We start from the raw sequence: 10,274 nt of genomic DNA on the forward strand, positions 1-10,274 counted from the left end.
CGGTTGAGGTTTTCAACCGCAAGCTCCGGAGTGATTTTGGCTCTATCAGAGCCAAAATCACTCCCACTGACATCACTAGTGATGTCAGTGGGCCGGCTTCTGACGGGAGGCGTTCCCGTGGGAACGCCCCCGTCAGGGAGGCACGCCCCCGGCACGCCCACCAAAGGGGGCGTGCTGTCAATCAACATTGACAGCACGCCCCCTTTGATCGGACACAACGAGCGAAGGACTTTCCTTCGCTCGTCGCGTCTGGCGCATGCGCACGACGGAGCTCCCTCCGTCGTGCGCATGCTCAGTGCATAACATCGACCCACTTGCGAGCGGACAGCCGCTCGCGAGTGGGTCTGAATCAGGCCCAAAGTTTCCATTTGCCTTGATACATACATGGCCGCCATCTTGGAATTTACAAAAGGCTGCCGGAGACAATGTTTTCGTCTATAACTCGGCTTCTAACTAACATAGAAATTTGATTTTCACAGCTGAACTACCATTTTCAGGGTCAAAGAATCAAATGGTACCAAAGTAGATAAAGTAGATTCAACCACAAACCTATTAGACTGATATTTTCAGTTTTATTTAATGTTCTACAAGTGATCATACATGAACATTGCACTAAGGAAGTGACCATTAAGTACCGAAATACTCTTCATGACAGAAATGGGTTTAATTTAGTATTTTGTATTATTATACATACATATATATATATTATATACACATACACACACACACACACTATATATATATATATATAATATAATAATAAATGTATAATTAATTTTGTAACCAATTTCAATGCAATAATACAATGAGTCTTACATATTGTCGCCATCTTCGTCATCATCACTTCTATAGTTATTCTGTATGTCTTCATCATTCTCACTGCCGCACTGACAAAGGTCGGTGTAGGATAAATTATTTGTTTTGCAAGAACATCTGGCAGAAGAACATTCTGTGATGTCATGGATATCATTCTCTTATTGGAATGTAGTTGACCTGTCGGTACGATTTGAATCCATACATGATGTTCTGACTCACTGTGAGTGCTGCTCTTTCAACAGCTGTGGTCCTCCTTTAAGGTTGTAGGCTCTCAGCAGGTCCTATCATGATCCAGCGGATCATGGTATACAGTTCAACTGGAACGTCATGGATATCACTAGCGACGTATGGTGTTTGCATCCTCAGCTGCTTTGGTAAAGTTTGCAATGCTTTTCCTTATCACGTGTGCTGCTCTGTAGATAGTGTCCATGTTTGTCCTCTTCATTATCATGACTTTCCATCGCAGAATGAACCATGCTTTTCTGCATGCCTGTGGGCAATAGAGAACAGCTGACTTTCTATTGAATGAAGGTAAGTGATTTTCTAAGCCTTCTGTGCCAAGCATATTGACATTTGTGGTTGCGATATCTTCCATAGGTAGGTATGCTTGGTTCTGTGTTTGGACATCAATGAGGTTAATCAGCTCCAGCAGACTTGCATGCTGTAACAAAGGTACTTTGCTGTCTGTTCTGCTTCCACTGGTGCTGGCATCTCGCTGACCATGAAAAACATGCTTTGTCCAGCAGGTTTTGTGATAGTGAACATCAATTGAATGTGCATCACCTGGTGCAATACATGAGGTCAGTCTTGTTTTCAGTGTGTCCTTATTGCCTCTTTCAACAGCTTGTTTAAGAGAGTTCCCAGCGTTGATTGTCCTCACCTGATACAGCTGCTCATCATCATCTTTCTGACAGAAGAAACATAATTCCTTATTCAGTGGACTTGTTTGTGACCTAGTGAATGGTGTTGAATATCCGGATGTTGCTGGGCCTGCTTCATCCATTTCAGTTTTTCCGCTTTTCTGTCCTCGTTTCTTGGCAGTGTGGATACCAGTAGCTAATGCATGTACATGACGGTCTCAGGCACATTGGATTTGGTCCTTGTTAATTGCATTTGCATAGCAAAAACGATGATAGACTGCTTGATGTGCACAGAGAGTGTTTACTGTATAGGTTTGCAGTCGCCGGTGAACTTCAACGTAGTTGCCATCATGCACACTGGCCCTCTCTACTACTACGTCCAGCACACCCTGGTAGGAGTCTATCCATGGATGTAGCACTAACTGTTCATTGTCAGCACCAGACTGACAGAGTATACACTGCTTCCAGGTGATAAACTCCTGAGATGGACATGTAGCCCCTTCAGCAGCTTGTGGTTTGTCACTCATGTTTAAAGCCTACAACACAGAAAACAGAACAAAAACACAATTACAATATAATATAATCCAACAACTGCTGTATACTACAATATGTAAACTACAATATAATACAAGAACTGCTGTAACAATTGTCTCAACACATTTGCAACATCTGCAACTAGGAGCATTTGATTCTTTGGCCCTGAAAATGGTAGTTCAGCTGTGAAATCAAATTTCTATGTTAGTTAGAAGCAGAGTTATAGCGAAAACATTGTTTTCGGCAGCCATTTTGTAAATTCCAAGATGGCCACCATGTATGTAGCAAGGCAAATGGAAACATTGTTTTTCTGATTGCTTATACAATAACGTTTACAGAAATGTATAGCTTTCCTACTCTCCACAAAAATCCAACGACAGTTCAGATTCATACGTAGTGAACCTGACTATATGGAGAGAAGAGACAATGAGAGGACTGGAGTGGGAGGTGAGCGATCTGAAGGAAGTAATAAGAGAGCAATGGTATTAGTGGACAGTAAGGGATTTGAAGGGGCACTAAGAGATACTGGGCCTGATTCAGAGTTGCACGCTATGCATTCGGGACATTCAGATTGTCTGTCTCATTGACCTTACTGTACATTGGCAAAAACCAGTTCATATCTTCAGTTATAATTTGAGCAATAGCTGAATTATTATTAATGGTAGATAGATAGTTGCCTCTGTACAATCCCCTGACTATCACACAGGCCCACTGTATGGAGGGTGGGGGCAATGAGAGATGTATTCATGTACAGTATAGGGCAGTGTTTCCCAACTTCAGTCCTCAAGGCACACGAACAGTCCAGGTTTTAGTGATATCCAAGCTTGAGCACAGATGGTTAAATCAAAATAACTGAGGTACTAATTAAGACTCCTGTGCTCAAGCATGGCTATTCTCAAAACCTAGACTGTTAGTGTGCCTTGAGGATCGTGGTTGTGAACCCCTGGTATAGGGTGTGACTCCTTAATGGTAACTCTGCAAAAGGGTTTGTTGCGGCAACCATAATTTGGAAGTCAGTGCACTTGCAGGGGTGCCTCGGGTTGGTGGTCCAGTACCAAATAAAATTATTTTTATTAAGTGTGATTGGCAACAATTAACACGGGTTTTGTCTATCAAAAATTATGCGCCGGGCTCTCTCCCCCATTCCCCAACATGCAGCAACCTGACAACAACGTCAGGTTGGCCTGCATGTTTACTTGATGAACAATAATGACAAATGACCTGCGGGAACGTGCGTCGTCGTTATCGTACATCTTTTCTATGTTAAAAATGGACGTAAAGTGGACGACTGAACGATAACAATATCGTTATCGTTCAGTCGTCCACTTTAATCGCCCAGTTTGTACGCACCTTAAGGGTGACACACAAGCACAATTTACCTCATTTCATTTTTGCTAAATTTCTCAACAAGAAACTTTTGGCCAAGAGGTGCCGTGGAAAAAATGCTGATACTAGAGGGCGCCGTGATTCAAAAACATTTGGGAACCACCACTGTAGATTCATCACTGACTGCAATGCATTTCCATATGGCTAGGGGCTTGGAGCCGGCTGGTGCAGGAGTCAAATATTTATGGTTGGCTGGATGCTCATTCACTGTCTGTATAACTGTATATTTCACAATTGTTGTTGTCGGTTTTTTTTTTTTGTGTGCAAGCAGTGTTACTTAAGCTTTTCTGGTTTCTACAAAATACGTCTTTGCTACCAAGTACCCTAATCACCATCATGCAGGGTGTAATGTGTCGTCTGCTTAACCAAATGCCAACAAGTACTGTACCTTTTCATATTGTTCCACTTTTGGACCCAAAAATGGATGGGGTCGCTGAGCTGATTCTTTACCCTAGGCGAAAGACAGCCTACTTTTGACCGTGCCTTGCAGTATCTGGGTTACCTGTCATTCTCCACAGATAGTTGGTGGATTTTGCAGGTAACATTTGGGCAAAATCTCCTTTTGGGAGCAGCGGCTGCTGCACTGATGTGTTGCATATACACATTTCACATGGAAAGGGCTTCCTCAGGGAAGTAGATGTGTCCTGTATCCACAAAGTAGGGTTGTATATTTATTGTATGTTGGGACCAATGAATGTTCATTAGTTGACTGGTGTAACATAATTAAGCTTGGTGAAGTAATCTCTCGCTCTATAAAAAAAAATAAAAAAAGTCTGTTCTTTCAGACTAATCTCTTGACCAACTGGACGGATTTTGATGAGGTTTTCACTATTCTATACAGCATTGGCCGAGGAATATTTAAGTGTATCAACCATTCATCTGTGACAAAAGGGAGCAGAGCAGTGTTGATTTTTAGTGAAGCAAGTTACAGAAAAAAAAATCTTGCACCAAGCTGATGTATAGGAGCTGGCCAGGATGCTGAAACAGCGAGAGCATCTGAAGCAGAGGATTGGAATGAAGCAAGTCACAGAAAAAACTGTTGTGCTGTGTGAGTAACTGACTACTGCTGCTGCAGGGCCGAGGGCTGCACCCTAATTGACTCTGAGACGGTGAGAGACAATCTGCGATAGAAATGTGCCCTGTTGCTTAGCAGCAGCCTAGAGGGTTGAGGGAGACCGGGACTGAGCATCGTCACATCTGAGGCAGAGAGTGAGAGACAGCCTCCAATAAACCCATGAAGATGCCCTGATGCAGACACTGTAGCCAGGGGAGGCATAGCTATCAGAAATGAAGAACCCCCCCCCAACGAATTTCCATTCGATGGTGGTAAACATCTGGTGATCACCATCAAATGGTAAAACACTACCATTGGAACAAAAACACTGATTGTTAGTAACCATCAGATTCCGATGTCTATCCCTATACTGAACCTGCAGGCGGACTCTGGCCACCACTACTCCACTGTGAAGTGCTCCCTCTCCAGCATGATGTTCCCGCTCAGCCACACTCCCTTGGTGAAAAGGAGGCACCTCCCATGGAAGTCGGCTCTGTTCTCGGACAGGGGCACCATGTCGGGGAAGCTCAACAGAAAGCTCAGGGAATACAGATACATAGTGCAAAGAGGACATTTCTCATTGCCATGTTCAGCAGCCCTGGGGACATGCTGCTGATAATGCTTACGGTAGCTGCAATACAAATCTCTCATCCACGATCCTCCTGACATTCCCAGCACATCCCAGTGGCCAGACCCCAACCAGCAGCAACAAGGGGCGGGTAGTGGTGACACTGGTGAGATGCAGGGGGCAGGAGTAAGAAGCAGGCGATGTAGTGAGATGCAGAGGCATGTGGTGAGATGCAGGAGTGATAAGCAGGGGCCTGTGGTGAAATATACTATAGGATGCTGTTGTGAGATGCAGAAGGCTGTTGTGAGATGCAGGGGACCTGGAGTAGGTTATTATGAGATGCAGGAGGCGGTGTCGAAATTAAATTGCTTCCGTGCGAAGCCGGGGCAGGTCGCTAGTATTTGAATATAGTAAAGCAGAATCCTGACTTTCAATTGTTGATTGTTTGTATGTGATAGCTCATTAGCTCTGAACCTACGGGATGGAATGTGGTGTCTTTGAAACTTTAACTAATTCTCGTCTGTGGTGGATGGAGGGGAGGCAGTCACACACATGAAGCGAGGGAGGTGGCAGGATACAGTCACATACAGAAAGGGATAGAGTGGGAGGCAGTCATATCCTGAGATGGCAATAACAGAACTACTGTAGTGTCCTCACAGTTAATGTTAAGTAGACTTCCCCCAAGTGTCTCCTCTACACAGCTCACTCCTCTAACACATGAGCTAAACACTTGCCCCACAACAAGAATTAATACATTACTGCATGTATTTACTTTTCAAGAATAAAAAAATCTTCATTACTTTTTTTTTTTTTGGTATGGATGAAATCTGGCTTCCATCCCCCACCTCTAAGGAAAGGCTGTATAACATATATTACATGCAAATATAAAAACAGCAAAGGAAGCATAGTATGAAATTTCACACGCATGATTCTTTATTTTACTTTTTAAGGGGGTAGATTGTTTTACCAACACATTGGCACAAAAACAAGTGAACACAGAACATATGGTGTATTGCAATTAGCAAATGATTTAATTTATATTTATGGCCATCTGCTAACATAAAATACGTACTCTGTATAATATTATTAGAGTTTATTTGTAGGGCTCCTCAGTGCTCTGAACAGTTGTGAAAACAGGGCATACAGTACATAAAACCGTGACATGCAAGGTTAATAAAATGAATGCAGACACTAAACTAATGTTGTTGAGGGCAAGTAATATTAACTGGGTTCTAGAGGAGCCAGTGTCGGTGTATGCAGAGGCGGGTGTGGAGCGGCAAGAGAGGAAGGTCAGTGGCTGTGGCATTTAGAGTGGATTGAATGGGGATAAAGGAGTGAGGACAATACCAGATATGAAGAGGACGTAATAGTCAAGGTGGGAGATGATGAGGCAATGGTTAAGAGTTGTATAAACAAAAACAAACAGAACTATGAGAGTGAGGAGCAGAGTATAAGGCGAGTTAAATGTGACACCAAGGCACAGTCTTGGAAGACGTAAAAAAGTGTGGTATTGACAGCGAGGTAAACAAACTCTGTTTTGCAATAAGAAGTTGATCTACACAATTATATGAGCCCCATCTCTAATGGAGCGTACACACGGTACGATTAAACAGGACGATAATAACGATATTGATCATATCGTTATCGTTCATATCGTCCTGTTTTTTGGCCCTTCCAACCCAGAAACGACGGTTGATTCACGGGCACGGATGGTTGATATCGATAATCACCCGTGCATGCAGGCCAACCTGGTTGATATCGACCAGGTTAGCCTGGTTACTATAGGGAGGTCGTTATAGTAGTTTGGGGGTTGGTGCATGTGCTGGATGTTCGATATCGACCATCCAGCACATGCAGGACGATCAGACAACGATATCTTTATCGTTGTGTGATCTGTCTGATCGCTCCGTGTGTACGGAGCTCTACAATGGTTTAACATATTTTTAATACTTCACGGGGTAAATTTTATTACGGGTGGTTTGACCAATAGTTTTAACTCATTAATAGGAATTAATACTAAACAATTTTAGAACCATTAGTTAAAGGCGGCTTTGACAAACCGACAAATAGTAAAGCTGCCCCTATTCGGCAACTATATATCCTTCTTCTGGCGGTTCCCTGACTTGCTGTGACCGGAGCTCCTTATAGAGCCTGGGCAATGTTGGGGAAATACACTTGTACCCACTCTTTCACCCTCTCTCCCCCCCCCCCCAAAAAAAAAAAAGAAAATTCAGTTACAAGGAAGAGACAAAAAATGGGGAGATACATTCCCCCAATTGGAAGCCACTAAAACGCTTATTCACATCGTCATCTCTTGCCTAGATCACCGCAACATACATCTCAATGGCCTTCTTATCAGTCGCCTCGTCGCTCTTCAGTCTATCCTCAACAAAATACACACAAGTTCCAAGCGCAGATCTAAAAAATTCTAAGTTTCCCTACAAATTAATTTCCGTCCCTAAGGGCTTAACCCATGTGCCGTGACGCCATCTTTAAATGAACCAATCAGGCTCAGGACACCATTTTAAAACGAAATGCCGGCACTAGGCACCAATTCTAAATGTATGACTAGAGCTAGGGGTAGGGTGTTTAAATTAATTACTTTATTTAATGCTGTGTGTGTACCGCAGCCTCGGAAGCTACGGTGATGTAGGAGTCTAGTCCCAGGCTGCAGGGCTATGAGCTGCAGAACACTGGGGCCCCGGAGCTTAGCTCCCATCTCTCCAAGAGTTAAAGCCCCGCTGCCCGGGGCTGGACAGTGAAGTGTGCAAGGAGCCGCTGCTGCCGGGCTATGAGTGCCGCACGTTGAGTTGACCGGGGAAAGAGGGCTCCCAACGTGGAGAGGGGGGCCAGGTGCACCTTAGCCTGGCCCAAGACCAGTGGCTGCGGCAGCATGCAGATAACCCCCAGTGCACTGCACTGTAGGAGTGTAAATGAAGCGCTGCCAGCACCTGCAATACAGCGCTGGGCACAGTATAAAACAAACAAATATGTTTAACTGTATGCAGACAAATATACTATATAAATGTGTCTAAATGTATGTAGTAACTGGATATAAAAATGCATTAACCTCTTCCATGGCAGCCTAGGATGATCTGGAGCCCTTTGCGGGCTGATGGTTCTCCCTGGTCTCCTAGGGAATTGGAATGACATGTCCTGCAGCCTCATGGCTCAGAGTGGCATGATTGTTACATAATTATTTCACTGAAGCTCCAAAGAGCTCCCACTCGGTGGCCAGGAGTCATCTACCTGGGGTCTTGTCTGCATGCCTCTGGAGTTCAAATGCAACCAGATAGGGTGATAAGTTCTCCCGTAGAAAAATTCTGGAAGTAAAGATTTGCAGGAAATTGTCCTCCCACTCCAAAACTTTCCGACACCTGGTCAGTGGTTATCTGTCCATAGACAGTGGCTCAGGCACAGAGGAGTGACCACTCGCCACTGTCCATTAGGGACAATGTTAAATGTGTGCATGCACAACACATGCACTTAGCTTCATTGGTTAAGGGACCCAGGGCGGACTTACCCCCGTAGCATTGTTTATTGGAGCCAGATGTAAAGAGGGCCTGCGTAACTGATAGTGAGTTTATCTTTTGAACATCAAGAAGGTCTGTACTTCTGTAATATTTGCATGTTGTGATTGCCCTCAGTACCTTCAGGAATGCAAATTGTCTTTTTCAAGAGATTTGAGCAATTAACATCTTGCCTTAAGACGCCACATCTTCTTGTATCTTGTGATCACCAAAATAGCCGACCAGATGAAAGCGGTTCCAGGTGCCGGGGTAGGAGCCTGGGTAGTACAAGCAGTTCCAGGTGCCACTGTAGGAGCCTGGTGGTGGCAGTGCGTTACCCACCCACAACATAGTGGGATGAGTCAGTAACAGGCGGTTACTGACAGGGATAGTTAATCCCTAGGAGGTGTGAAGTAGACAAACTCAGGTTACTCTGGTACGAGTAACCTCCCTCTATTCTATTTGTGGACAAAAATCTGTGATCGCCTGGTGGAGCAAAGTCGTCTGGTCACAATCATTATAGCTATGCAAGCTCTGTCGGTAAGTGCAATATCCCTGCTGAACTATTACTTTTGAATGCTGTTGAAATATTCATCATCTTTAATTGTGGAAGCTCCTATGTCCCTCTGACTCTTATTAACAACCTTTGGATTCTAGAGTTTTGTTCAGAGTAGCTAACCACACAAAATATCATCTTATCTCTTTCAGAAGACATTGAATTTTCAGAAACTATTATTATTTTTCTTATTTCTCCTCACACAGCAAAACGAATCTACCCATTATTGGGTTTTTTTAATTGAAATTGCTAGAAAATGTACAAGAAAGTACTTCTAAAGTACTACAAAAAAAGTATTTGTGGTCTTTGCTTTGACATTAATCCACCATTACAAAATAGAAAACAAGCTAGTTTCTACACATGTATGTTCATAATAAATTCTGCACTTGAGATTATATATATTTTTATTTATTTTACGTGATTGAATGAAATACACAAAATGTGTAGGAAAAATATGGTATCTCAACAAGGCCTACTATTTTGAAAACTAAACAACCCACAACGTCACATGAGGAGATCCCTGTGTTTATTGCTACCAGGATGAGGGTGATCTAGGCATTAGAACCTCCCTCATCCCTTAATACACTTGGTAGTATAGAATTTAAGTGGTATATTTACTAAAGTGAGAGTTTTTAGAAGTGGAGATGTTGCCCATAGCAACCAATCAGATTCTAGCTACTATCTTCTAGAAGGTGCTAGTTAAATGTTAAGTAGAATCTGATTGGTTGCTATGGACAACATCTCCACTTCTAAAAACGCTCACTTTAGTAAATATACCCCTCATTCCCCAGGATCACTAGACAATAATTATTGAAGGGGCACAATGTTTGAAAGTGAGAAGTCCCCCTCATTCAAATGATGGTGCCCCTGAGTGTGTAAGTGCCAGGAGAGGGGATACTGTGCAGGGTAAATGCCCTCCCGCATCCACAAGCTCTGCTAGCAATTCTGTAGTACAGGTTGATATTGTCTGGTGATCACCAGTCAATAGTCA

General features: G+C 43.3%; 1 pseudogene; it reads right to left on the minus strand.

The window, feature by feature from the left end:
• Positions 1 to 623: 623 nt before the first annotated feature.
• Positions 624 to 3,463, minus strand: LOC148477564 (uncharacterized; annotated as a pseudogene).
• Positions 3,464 to 10,274: the final 6,811 nt, after the last annotated feature.

Source organism: Taudactylus pleione, unplaced genomic scaffold (genome assembly GCF_031769625.1).
Source record: "Taudactylus pleione unplaced genomic scaffold, aTauple2 ptg000707l, whole genome shotgun sequence".
NCBI lineage: Eukaryota > Metazoa > Chordata > Amphibia > Anura > Myobatrachidae > Taudactylus > Taudactylus pleione.